Source organism: Capra hircus, chromosome 1 (genome assembly GCF_001704415.2).
Source record: "Capra hircus breed San Clemente chromosome 1, ASM170441v1, whole genome shotgun sequence".
Lineage (NCBI taxonomy): Eukaryota > Metazoa > Chordata > Mammalia > Artiodactyla > Bovidae > Capra > Capra hircus.
Window position 1 is genome coordinate 142,976,197 of NC_030808.1, and position 13,612 is coordinate 142,989,808.

A 13,612-nucleotide genomic window follows, 5' to 3' on the forward strand; every position below is an offset into this window, starting at 1 on the left:
CAGGCACCGCATACTGAGCCACACACTCACGCACAGATGCTGCCACGTAAGCACCATGCACACCCCCACACACCCACATTTCAGACCCGCTCCAGCCCTGCTGGGGCTGCAGCCAGAGCGCTAGTGATGCAGACATGGGGGCACAGTCCTCGGAAGTGCCAGATGGAGAGGGGCTTCTCCTCTCAGGAGGTTTGCCCTTCGTTCCAACCTGAGGCTCGTGCAGGAGCCAGGTCCGCGGTGCTCCCGGCTGGAGGGCGACCAGTCGGTGCGCGTGCGGGTCCTGTCTTGTTGTTGGCTTCACCAAGGCCTCCTGCGTCCTGAGAGCCAAGGCCAGCTGGCAGCTGGCGGGGGGAGGTGGGAGGGAGGTCTCACGTCCGCACAGGTTAGGGTGGGGCGTCTGGAGCGTTCCAGGCTCCTGCAGCTCCCAACTTTTGGGCTCTAAGCTCGGGCCGCCGGGGTGTGGCTGGAAACCTCGCCTTGTGCTCCAGCCCTGGCCTGCTCCAGGTGTCGGGGCTCCTCAGGCAAACAGTGGGCCCCCCACCTGCCCAGCCCCAGGCACCCTGTGGACTGTAGCCGGACCCTCAGACGGCTACTACCGCAGAAGTCTTGCACGTCCATCCAGGAAGCCCCTGCCCCAACACGTGTCAGTATCCGGGGGACTTTCTCCTCCTGCCTGACTCACCCACTTGACTTCTGTTTATTATTATTTTAAAAAGTACTTCTTTCCAATAGCTCTCCCGCACTGGAAGGAGTTTTATTTAAACTCTTGAAATATATTTACTTTTGGCCTCACTTCTGGTGGAGATGGCTTCACGTGGAAACTGAGATCTGGAGCTCTGAGGGCTGTGGCACGCCCATCTCAGGGTGTGCGGGGTGATGACCGCCCAGGAGGGGTGGTCAGGAGGCTGAGCCCCAGCACCGGCCCATCTGCTCAGAGGAGAACCTTTGAGCTGTGTCTGTGAAGCCCACCAAGTGTAGGGCCATGGGCACGTGGAGGACAGATGTTCAGATTAAGTGACTCAGAGCCCACAGCCTAGAAAAGCACCTTTTTAAGGACACAAGACAGAAGGTTATGGCTCTTCCACAGGAAGGACACTCTGAAGCAGGCCTGTCTAGCTTGTCCAGGCTTCAGTGCCGTGGGGCTGCGTCTTGTCCTCCCACCCTCGGACGCCATGAGATGGCTCTGTGGCTCCAACCAGTAGAAGTCTGGGCACACATAGCTGGGCCTCCAGGTGGCTTGAGCCAGCCACCACAGAACCCTCCTCACCTGGTGCCCTCTTCCTTTGCCAGTTCCACGTGCCCTGGGTTCTCAGCCTGTTCATTCGAGGCCTGCGGTCACATGAAGACAACGAGGGCTGGATCTGCCCTTTGAACCTTTCAGATGATCACTCCAGTCTCCTGGGGCTCTCTGGTCCACCTGAGACCTAAGTGGATGCGCAGTGTCCTGGGGAGATATCAAGGCCTGGGAGGCATGCCTCCCCTCTCCTCCCATCATTCCCTCCGTCACTCCCTCCAGGTGGCTGCAGACAGAAAGTGTTTGGTGCAAGGGCAAGGAGTAGATTGTACATAATGCCCTAAGAGAGGCGTTTATAGGTCACTACTTCCTGCTTGCTGCTTTGTGAGGATTCCTTACTTCCGTTCATGGCATCTCGGAAGGACAGTGGAACCATCCCACTCTGCAGGTGCAGAAACTGAGGCCCTGAGCACCTTGGAGTCATGGCTGGTGAGAAAGGGAAAACATCTTGAGAGTTCAATATCTGGCAGGTGACAGGGGCTGCCACAGAGGGCACCCTGTCCCTGAAGGAGGCACCCAGGAGTGGGTCCCCTGTGGCCCTGAGAACCACCCCCCGCCCTCCGCCAGTGTATCCAGGGCCCCGCATATGCTTCTGCAGAGCTGTTTCAACACAAGGCTCCCCTCCTCCACTGTGAGTTCTACATCCCAGTTCAGAGGCCTGCCCCCCAGCCAGCAAGGCTGGCCACACGCGTCCCACAGGAAGCTGATCCCCGTCATCGCCCAGTGGCCCGGGCATTCCAGGGGCCCCCGGGGATGCTGCCCTGGGTCTCCCAGGCAGGCTGTCTTTGCACAAGCGCTTGGAGGCCTTCTCTCGTACGTGACTGCCCGCGTGTGCACAGGCCTGGCTGTGTGTGGGCGTGTGCCCGGGGATCAGCAGCAACGTTGTGCGGACTTGTCGTCTGAAAGAAGCCAGCAGGCAGAGACGTCAGAGCCGCGGCAGCGCCTGCCTGGTTGGGGCTGAACAATGATGCTTTTTATAGCCCAACAACCTGTGAGTGGCAGGAGCTGGGAGTGGCAGTAACGTGCTGTCCCCCTGCCGTCGTGGGAGAGACGCCGGGGCAGAGGGTGCTGACGTCTGCGGGCCTCCCTCCCCGGAGCCTGGGGTCCTGGTGGTGGGGGAGGCGGGTGGAGGAGCTGCTTTCAGGAGCCCCGTCACTCTGCCATCAGATTCTCAGCTGCTCGGCTTATTTTCAGGCCTGATGGCTGGGGACGCTGGGAGCTTCAGGACATGAGGCAAATTAGTGTCAAGGGTGCCGTTTGCCTCCATTTTCCTCCCTGAGTGGACTCATTAGGAAGTGAATTTGGCCTTGTCAGTGGGGAAATGGAAACCAAGCAGGAACCACGGGACTTGGGGGGCCTCACTGCATAACATGGGCGGTCCCCAGTCAGAGACAGCCTGTGGGGAGAAAACGGCTGAGGGCTGGAGTTCTTCAGAGCCCCTAGCCCACGTGGTCCACCTGGGGCCTCCTGGGGGATGTTGGTGGGGGAACGCTGCGTGGTGGACACAGGCTCTCCTGGGAGGCGCCCAGGCAGCGGCAGCGGCAGAGCTGAGTCCCTGTTCTCGGTCGGGCCGGCCTCCACGCTCACTCAGGGCAGGCGGGTCTGGCGTCAGCAGGAAGAACCTCCCTCCAGGTGCCTGTTTGGGGCAGTCCTCTTACCTGGTTCTGGTTTGGACTCAGAGCCACAGGTGCACTGAGTCATCCGCGTGATGGACTTGGGGCTCTGACCACACGCAGGCCTCCCTCTCCCCAGCAGTCTCTGCCTCCTGGAACCCTTCCCACGCGCCCAGCTGGCACCTGGCCCCAGAGCTGGGGAGGGCGGCACGCCCTTGGCTGCTCCCACGGGTCAGTGGACATGAATGCCCCTTGATGTCATCGTTTCCCCTTTCACATCACCTGCCAGGGCGCGGTCACCCTGGCGACACAGTGGGCTCCGTATGGCTGGAGTGTACCCCTCTCCCCACACGCCTGCCAGAGTGCCTCTGCTGGCCCCACTGGGGACACTGGGCTCTCTGGGCCCCACTCTGGCAGCTGGGAGCCTCTCTTCAGTGCCCCTTGGAGATGCCCATGGCCTGCCATCTGAGGGGTCCCTGAGAACCCACTCTGCACAGTGATGACAGAGTCAGTCCAGTGTTCGTGCCTCATGCTCCCACCCCGCATTTGAGGGCCGGGCGGCAGGGTGTGTGTGCAGATGTGTGTCTCTGCCTTTACCTACCTGAAAATACGTTATTGTATTTAATCTGACTGTGATCATTTCCTGCAGCGGTATTTTGTCGAGATCACAGTTTTGGGTCATCGACTATGATCTGTGTATCTGCCATTTCCTGAACCGCTCTGGGTGGTCCATGGGAAACACTGGGAGGGACTAAACTCTGAGGAGCTCAAGTTCTTTATGATTTTGCCAACTGTCCGTCATCCGTGACTCCCACACTCCCCTGAACCAGACAGAGTTCCACTTCTGCAGGCTCCTCTCTACCCTATTGTGGGGAGAGCGGGGTTCTGAGACACCAGGCTGGAAGCCCTCGGGGCTGTGCCAGGGACTCCAGAAGGGAGCGCTGGGCAGTCTGCCAGACACATCGGCACTGGGGCATCAGAAGTTTGGGAAGGCCCAGCATTTACATCACATCAGAACATCTGTCCTTGCCTTCTCTCCTGGGGGTGAGTCTGAACACTGTCCACATCCAGCAGGAAATCTGTCCGGAATAATGTTGCAAAGGGAGGGGTCAGTGAGAAGGCGAGGGTCGAGTCCCGGGCAGTGGTTACTAAACAGAGCCTTTGTCAGACCGCTGCTTATGCATCATGGCCCACGGCCTCAGTTTCGGCCTCTGTAAACAGGGTTCTGATGTGTCCTACCCAGGGGGTGTTGAGAGGATCACATACTCAGGCTTTGACACAGGAGCTGTTGCCTCTATCCGGGAGGCCGTGCTGAGTCTTTGTTGTGGCATGTGGCCATCTCTCGTTGTGGCTTACAGACTACTTGGTCCATGAGGGGTCTCAGCTCCCCAACTAGGGACTGAACCCACATCCTCTGGGTTGAAAGGCCATTCTTAACCACTAGGATGCCCAGGGAAGTCCTCTCTGTGAGGCTTTGATGTCTGTGTGGCTTGGTCACTTAGCTACCCTGCCTGGGGCTCCCAGAAGAGCTGTGTGCTTCTTCCATCAGCTGCTGAGTGGAGCAGCGGTGGTCTCCTCTGAGCAGTGCAGGCTTGGGGGCGGGGGGCAGCTGTGGAGCCACACCGAGTAAGCATGCTCCTTGTTCCATGCTGGTAGCCCCACCGCTGTCTGCGAGGACAGGAGGGAGGAGAGTGGACGGTGCTTTGGTCCCCGGGCCCGCCTGCTCACAGGGCCTTACCGTTCCCCTGTCACACACACATGCGCTAAGCACAGATGGGGGCCTGACCTGCCACTAAGAAGTCAAAGGAAAAGCCCAGAAGCCAAAAGGAACAGCTCTCCTTTTAGCAAATTAAAGCTGAAGACTGAAAAAGTGCTTAAACCATCTCTGATAGGATGACATTCCTGCTGGAGGGTTTCTGAAGAACTGGGAGAGGTGAGCAATGAAAAATTAAGGGGTGATGTAAAGCAAGGTCTCTGGGATAAATTTCAGCAGAGGGACCAGGTCACGGGGTCAGGGGCCAGATGGTGAGTGACCACCATCGATGTGGCCTCCTGCGAGGAAACGTGGGTTAGAACCAGTGAGAGTCTGCTGTGTGATTTCAATACCTTTCAGTTCAGCTTAGTGCCTGACCCTGTTTCCCTGTGGGTGTGGACCGGTCACAGACAATGAACAGATTCCCTTGTTCCCTCCAAGGAGCCGCACGTGTCTGGGGCTTACTTAATGTCTTAATCCTCGCTGTGTTTTCTTAGGGCAGCATCTTTCATACTAAACTAACTTAAATTCAAACTGCTAGTTTTGGTTTGTTGTTATTGTTCAGTAGCTCAGTCGTGTCCAACTCTTTGTAACCCCATGGACTGCAGAAAGCCAAACTTCCCTGTCCATCACCAACTCCCAGAGCTTGCTCAAACTCAAGTCCTTTCCTTGTATTACACAGCAGGATCTCAGATATGTGCGTTATACATAGAGTGTATATACGTCAATCCCAATCCCCCATTTCATCCCATGCTTCACTTTCCCTCTTGGTATCTATATGTCTGTTGTCTATATCTGTGTCTCTATTTCTGTTTTGCAAATGAGTTCCTCTACACTATTTTTCTAGATTCCACACTTATGGGTTTAGTTCAGTTCAGTCTCTCTGTCATGCCTGACTCTTTGCAACCCTATGGACTGCAGCATGCCAGGCTTCCTATCCATCACCAGCTCCCAGAGCTTGTTCAAACTCATATCCATCAAGTCAGTGATGCCATCCAACTATCTCATCCTCTGTCGTCCCCTTCTCCTCCTGCCTTCAATCTTTCCCAGCGTCAGGGTCCTTTCCGACGAGTCAGTTCTTCCCATCAGGTGGCCAAAGGATTGGAGCTTCAGCTTCAGCATTAGTCCTTCCAATGAATATTCAGGACTGATTTTCTTTAAGATTGACTGGTTTGACTTCCTTGTAGTCCAAAGGACTCTCAAGAATCTTCTCCAACACCACAGTTCAAAACCATCAATTCTTTGGCAGTCACTTTTCTTTATGGTCCAACTCTCATATCCATACATGACTACTGGAAAAACCATAACTTTGGACGTACCTTTGTTGGCAAAGTAATGTCTCTGCTTTTAAATAGGTCTAGGTTGGTCAAGGAGCAAGCATCTTTTACTTTCATGGCTGCAGTCACCATCTGCAGTGATTTTGGAGCCCAGGAAAATAAAGTCTCTCACTATTTCCATTGTTTCCCCATCTATTTGCCATGAAGTGATGGGACCAGATGCCATGATCTTAGTTTTTTGAATGCTGAGTTTTAAGTCAGCTTTTTTACTCTCCTCTTTCACTTTCATCAAGAAGCTCTTTAGTTCTTCTTTACTTTCTGCCATAAGGGTGGTGTCATCTGCATATCTGAGGTGATTGATATTTCTCCCAACAATCCTGATTCTAGCCTGTGCTTCATCCAGTCTAGCATTTTGCATGATGTACTCTGCATATAACTTAAATAAGCAGGGTGACAGTATATAGCCTTGACATATTCCTTTCTCAGTTTGGAACCAGTCCATTGCTCCATATCCAGTTCTGTTGCTTCTTGATTACAGATTTCTCAGAAAGCAGGTAAGGTGGTCTGGTATTCCCATCTCTTGAAGAACTTCCCACAGTTTGTTGTGATCCACACAGTCAAAGGCTTTGGCATAGTCATTAAAGCAGGAGTAGATGTTTTTCTGGAACTCTCTTGCTTTTTCAATGATTCAACGGATGTTGGCAATTTGATCTCTGGTTCCTCTGTCTTTTCTAAATCCAGTTTGAACATCTGGAAGTTTTCAGTTCACGTACTGTTGAAGCCTGGCTTGGAGAATTCTGAGCATTACTTTACTAGCGTGTGAGATGAGTGTAATTGTGCGGTACTTTGAGCATTCTTTGGTATTGCCTTTCTTTGGGATTGGAATGAAAACTGACCTTTTCCAGTCCTGTGGCCACTGCTGAGTTTTCCAAATTTTCTGGCATATTGAGTGCAGCACTTTCACAGCGTCATCTTTCAGGATTTGAAATAGCTCAACTGGAATTCCATCACCTCCGCTAGCTTTGTTCGTAGTGATGTTTCCTAAGGCCCGCTTGATGTAGCATTCCAGGATGTCTGACTCTAGGTGAGTGATCACACAACTGTGGTTTTCGTGGTCCTGAAGATCTTTTTTGTATAGTTCTTCTGTGTATTCTTGTCACCTCTTCTTAATATCTTCTGCTTCTGTTAGGTCCATACCATTTCTGTCCTTTATTGTGCCCATCTTTCCATGAAATGTTCCCTTGCTATCTCTAATTTTCTTGAAGAGATCTCTAGTCTTTCCCAGTCTATTGTTTTCTCCTATTTCTTTGCACTGATCGCTGAGGAATGTTTTCGTATCTCTCCTTGCCATTCTTTGGAACTCTGCATTCAAATGAGTACATCTTTCCTTTTCTCCTTTGCCTTTCATTTCTCTTCTCAGCTATTTGTAAGGCTTCCTCAGACAACCAGTTTGCCTTTTTGCATTTTTTTTTCTTGGGGATGGTTTTGATCATGTCCTTCTGTACAATGTCACAAACCTCCATCCATAGTTCTTCAGGCACTCTGTCAGATCTAATCCCTTGAATCTGTTTGTCACTTCCACCATATAATCATAAGGGATTTGATTTAGATCATACAAGAATGGTCTAGTGGTTTTCCCTACTTTCTTCAATTTAAGTCTGAATCTTACAATAAGGGGTTCGTGAATGAGCCACAGTCAGCTCCTCGTCTTGTGTTTGCTGACTGTATAGAGCTTCTCCATCTTTGGCTGCAAAGAATATAATGAGTCTGATTTCGGTGTTGACCATCTGGTGATGTCCATGTGTAGAGTCTTCTCTTGGGTTGCTGGAAGAGGGTATTTGCTATGACCAGCACATTCTCTTGGCAAAACTCTATTAGCCTTTGCCCTGCTTCATTTTGTACTCCAAGGCCAAACTTTCCTGCTAGTCCAGGTATTTCTTGACTTCCTGCTTTTACATTCCAGGTCCCTATGATGAAAAGGACATCTTTTTTTGGGTGGTAGTTCAAGGTCTTGTAGGTCATCATAAAACTGTTCAACTTCAGCTTCTTTGGCATTAATGATTGGGTCACAGACTTGGATTTCTGTGATATTGAATGGCTTGCCTTGAAAACAAACAGAGATCATTCTGCTGTTTTTGAGACTGTACCCAAGTACTGCATTTTGGACTCTTTCGTTGACTATGAGGATTACTCCATTTCTTCTAAGGGATTCTTGCCCACAGTAGTAGATATAATGGTCATCTGAGTTAAATTCACCCATTCCATTCCTTTTTAGTTCACTGATTCCTAAAATGTTAATGTGCACTCTTGCCATCTCCTGTTTGACCACTTTCAATTTACCTTGAACCATGGACCTAACATTCCAGTTTCCTAGGCAATATTGTTCTTTACAGCTTGGACTTTACTTCCATCACCAATCACATCCACAACTGGGCATTGTTTTCGCTTTGGCCCCATCTCTTCATTCCTTCTGGAGCTATTCCTCTAGTCTTCTCCAGTAACATATTGGACACCTACCAACCTGGGGAGTTCATCTTTCAGTGACTTATCTTTCTTTTTGCCTGTTCATATAGTTCATGGGGGGTTCTAAGGCAAGAATACTGAAGTGGTTTGCCATTCCCTTCTCCAGTGGACCATGTTTTGTCAGAAGTCTCCACCATGACCCGTCCGGCTTGGGTGGCCCTGCACAGCATGGCTCATAGTTTCACTGAGTTGGACAAGGCAGTGGTCCGTGCGTTAGTTTGGTTAGTTTTCTGTGCCTGTGGTTTTCATTCAGTCTGCCTGCTGATGGATGAGGACAAGAGGCTTGTGGAAGCTTCCTGGTGGGAGAGACTGACTGTGGGGGAATCTGGGTCTTGTTCTGATGGATGGGGCCATGCTCAATAAATCTTTAATCCAATTTTATGTTGGTGTGGGGGGCTGTGTTCCCTCCCTCTTGTTCGGCCTGACGTCAAGCTATGGTAGGGAAATGGCAGTAACAGCAACTTCCTTCAAAAGGACTTATGCTTGCGCTGTTGTAATCAGTGCCCTGACCCCACAGCAGGCCGCTGTCGACCTTTGCCTCCACCAGAGACTCCTGGACACTCACAGGCAAGTCTCGCTCAATACCTTTAGACCGTGAGACTTTTGTGCCTTGTTTTATGTCCCTGGATTCGATCCAGTGTTTCCTAGTTTGAAATCTGTGGAAACTTGAATAGAATTTGTATCCTGCTGTGGTGTGAAAACTGTATAAATCTTAATTCTGTTGAATTGCTTCATGGTACTTTTCAAGTCTACTATAGTCTTCTACTTTTCTGTCTATTCATTCTATTAATTTTTGAGTTTCAAACTCCGAATAAACATTTTAACTTACCAACTTAAGAAAATAATTGTAATATATAGTGGAACTATATGTAACTTTTTTTTGTATTTTCCAGATCTGTAATGTGTTATCATACGTTCATAATCTAAATAATAAAATCAAAAGAGAGAGAGAGAGAAAAAGAATTCGTGAGAGTCTGAACTGCAGAGTGCTAAAAACAAAGCAGGCTGGAGGGCTCAGGGTGTGGACGGCCACGCTGGACAAGGCTTTATCCCGAAGCCCCATCCAGGGACCTGGGCTGAGTCTGTAACTGTCTGCTCGCTGTAGTGGAGTGCCCGTCTCCAGGGAGCTGAAAACGCACTCTCAGGAATGTGTGCATCTTGTTATTTTTCCGCTGGGCGGGGTCTTCCAGGCCGCTCTAGTTTGCTGGTGGTGGGCGTGGCAGCCATCACAGGTATGTGACCCTCAGAACCTCACGCAACTCTTCAGGGACCTGTCCCGGTGCCACTCGGCTGCTGCCCTGAGCGTGTCCCCTTGTCCAGGCCTCTTCCAGGAGGAGTCCTCTCTCAGCTGTCCAGGTGGCCCTACGGCCATCAGCATTGGCCAAGACTCGCCATACTTGCAGAGGGGGCTGCCCAGGGCCACTGGGCTGTAGTCCCTGCTGCATCCCCCGGCCCCACCTCTGCTGCTGGACGCACTTCCCGGGAGTGGAGCTACGGGTGTTCCCGGGAGACCTCACACTGGGCCACAGCTGTCAGCTTCCCACTCTTTCCAGGCCTGGAGGGGCCTGTGGGGTGTCAGAGACCATGTTCTGTGCTGAGATGCCGGGTCATGAGCTCTGAGACAGGGCTGGGCCTGCAGGGAGAGGAGGGGTCACGGGGATGAGGCTTCGGGGCCACTGCCTCCTGCCTGGATGCGCTCCCTGGGACCAGCGACATCTAGACAGAGGCTGAGTCACTCGTGCATCTGTCTGGCCGTCTGGTCAGTGAATCTGGATGGAGGCCAGCCCTGGGGCTGCACCAGGGACCACGACTGCCTCCCACCTCACAGGGCTTAGAGCCTGATGAGGAAGATGTGCAAAGGTCAAGTCACAAGGGGAGAGTATGTGCAGGTGGAGGCAGCGAGTGTCAGCATCGGGAGGCAGAACTGTTGCCACGTGGTCAGGGATGGGGACTCATCTGCAAGGCTGAATGAAGAAGTGCTCTGGGGCCCCCTCCGGGCAGAGGGCAGGGGGGCCGCCCAGCTGGGTATGAGTTGAGTCAGCGCAGTTGCAGGCATGCTAGTGAAGGGGAGAGGCCAGCACTGAGGGGGGACAGGTAGTGGGGGTGATGGGGGCAGACCCTGTGTGGCCTCTGCAGGATGGGTGGGGGTCGTGGCCTATGTGTGGGGAGGGGCCTGCCCCAGGAAGGAGGTCCCTGTGGAGTCCCCTTCCTCACCCCGGTGCCCTCCCCACCTTCCTCCAGCCTCTGCGGGAGGCAACCATCCCCAAGCAAGAGAAGAGCTAGCCTTCCCCAGGCCCCCCGCCCTCCGCCCCACTGCCTGCGTGGTAATCTCCCTGCTCCCCCGCCCCTTGCAGTGGTGACGCAGGCAGATGGGGCCTCCAGCAGCCCAGGCTCCACTCGTTCTCAGTCGTGGCCACTGCCCAGCTCCCAGGAATCCTCCCAGCAGAGCTCCCGCCATGTCCTTTCCTTCTCAGGGAGTCCTGTCCCTTTTCTGTGCCATGGAGGGGGGCGGGGGAGACTCAAGAGCTCTCTCCACCTCCCTCCACAAGACGGGAATCCAACGTCCATGTCAGCAAGAATCTGGGTAGCCCTGGAGCTCACGCTGTCATGACCAACTGGCCCTGGCCCCCTCCGTGGATCTGCAGGGCTGTGGTCCTTCCTGAGAACCGGGGCCTCCGGGTGTTTCCTCTGTCATCCTTGTGATGCAAGATTTTACTCTGGGTCCCAAGTGACCATGTGGACAGCTGTGACCTCAACTGGGATCCCAGAGCTGAGAGAGCAGCTCATCATAGAAACAGCAGGGTAGGGGCCATGGGAAGATGGTGTTTCCCCAACACAAAGTCCAGCTGGGGTGGTGGCAGGGAGGCAGCCCTCCCCCATGTCCCTAAGTGGGCAACCACCTCCGATGCCTGCCTGGACTGCCTCAGGCTCGCATGGTCACTCCTGGTCCCCAAGACACCCGGGACACCTGGTTGGGTGTGAGAACAGGGGCTCCAGAGAGGGATCAGCATCCAGGAGCAGAGTGGGGAAAGGTCCAGCCGGGGCAGTGACCCTAAAAGTTCTCAGTAGTGAGCTCTCCTGGCAGACTCATTGGAGGAGGGGCGCATTTAGGACAGAGCTGCTCTGAGTCCAGGTCCAGCCCTCCTAGGCCCAGCACGGCCTCCAGGGGAGCCTGTTGTTATAAACTCTGCGGCCTTTATCTACCTCTTGCAGTTTGAGCTCCAGGAGGAGGCGGGCTGGGAGTGGGGTTCAGGTCTGTGTCCCCAGGAGGGCAGGGGCTCAATAAGGGACGTGTGAGATGATGGATGGCGGAGGACCTGACCCCTTGGGAAGGTTGGGAGAGTCTGGTGGGGAGAACAGGGGTCCCTTCCTGAGACCCCCTCCAGGGCCTCCAGAGTCAGTACGGGTGTGTGTGCTCTGTCACTCAACTCTGTCTGACTCTGCGACTTCATAGACTGCAGCACCCCAGGCTCCTCTGTCCACGGGATTCTCCAGGCAAAGATATTGGAGTGGGTTGCCATGCCCACCTCCAGGGGATCCTCCTGACCCAGGGACTGAACCTGAGTCTTCTGCACTGCAGATGGATTCTTTACCGTCTGAGCCACTGGAGCACTGGCTGTAAATGATACCCCTTCTGTGTCCTGTGGCCCCAGAAACAAATGACCACAAATGGACAGAGACGTTTTCTGTCACAGTTCTGGAAGCCAGAAGTCCAAAGTCAAGGGGTCAAGAGGGCCACTCTCCATTCTGAATATCAAGGGGATGATCTGTCCCAAGTCCCTCAGGATCAGATGTTGCTGGAACCCTTGTCTTTCTTGGTTTGTGGACATATCATGCTGAGCACAGCCTTGGCCACAGCAGGGCTGTCTTCTGTGTGTCTGTCTTTTCTCCTCCTACAAGGACTTGCCTGATGTCATCCTGGGGACTGAAGTCAAGGGGGCCTTAGGAAGCATCACTACGAACAAAGCTAGTGGAGGTGATGAAATTCAGGTTGAGCTGTTTCAAATCCAAAAAGCTGATGCTATGAAAGTGCTGCACTCAATATGCCAGCAAATTTGGAAAGCTCAGCAATGGCCACAGGACTGGAAAAGCTCAGTTTTCATTCCAATCTCAAAGAAAGGCAATGCCAAAGAATGTTCGAATTACTGCAGAAGTGCATTCATCTCACACACTAGTAAAGTAATGCTCAAAATTCTCCAAGCCAGGCTTCAGCAGTACTTGAACCGAGAACTTCTAGATGTTCAAGCTGAACATTTAGAAGAGACAGAGGAATCAGAGATCAAATTGTCAACATCTGTTGGATCACGAAAAAAGCAAGAGAGTTACAGAAAAACACCTACTTCTGCTTTATTGACTATGCCAAAACCTTTGACTGTGTGGATCACAACAAACTGTGGGAAGTTCTTCAAGAGATGGGAATACCAGACCACCTTTCCTGCCTTCTGAGAAATCTGTACTCAGGTCAAGAAGCAACAGTTAGAACTGGACATGGAACAATGGACTGGTTACAAATTGGGAAAGGAGTATGTCAAGGCTGTATATTGTCACCTTGCTTATTTAACTTACATGCAGAGTGCATCATGAGAAATGCTGGACTGCATGAAGCACAAGCTGGAATCAAAATTGCCGTGAGAAATATCAGTAATCTCAGATACGCAGGTAACAGCACCCTTACAGCAGAAAGCAAAGAGGAATCGAAGAGCCTCTTGATGAAAGTGAAAAGCTGGCTTAAAACTCAACATTCAGAAAACTAAGATCATGGCATCTGGTCTCATCACTTCATGGCAAATAGATGGGGAAACAGTGGAAACAACGACAGATTTTATTTTTGGGGACTCCAAAATCACTGCAGATGGTGACTGCAGCCGTGAAATTAAGACACTTGCTCCTTGGAATAAAAGCTATGACCAACATAGACAGCATATTAAAAAGACAGCATATAAAAAACAGAAACATTACTTTGCCCATAAAGGTCCATCTAGTCAAAGCTAGCGCTTTTCCAGTAGTATAGATGTGAGAATTGGACCATAAAGAAAACTGAGCACCAAAGAACTGATGCTTTTGAACTGTGGTGTTGGAGAAGACTCTTGAGAGTCCTTTGGACTGCAAGGAGATCCAATCAGTCCATCCTAAAGGAAATCAATCCTGAATA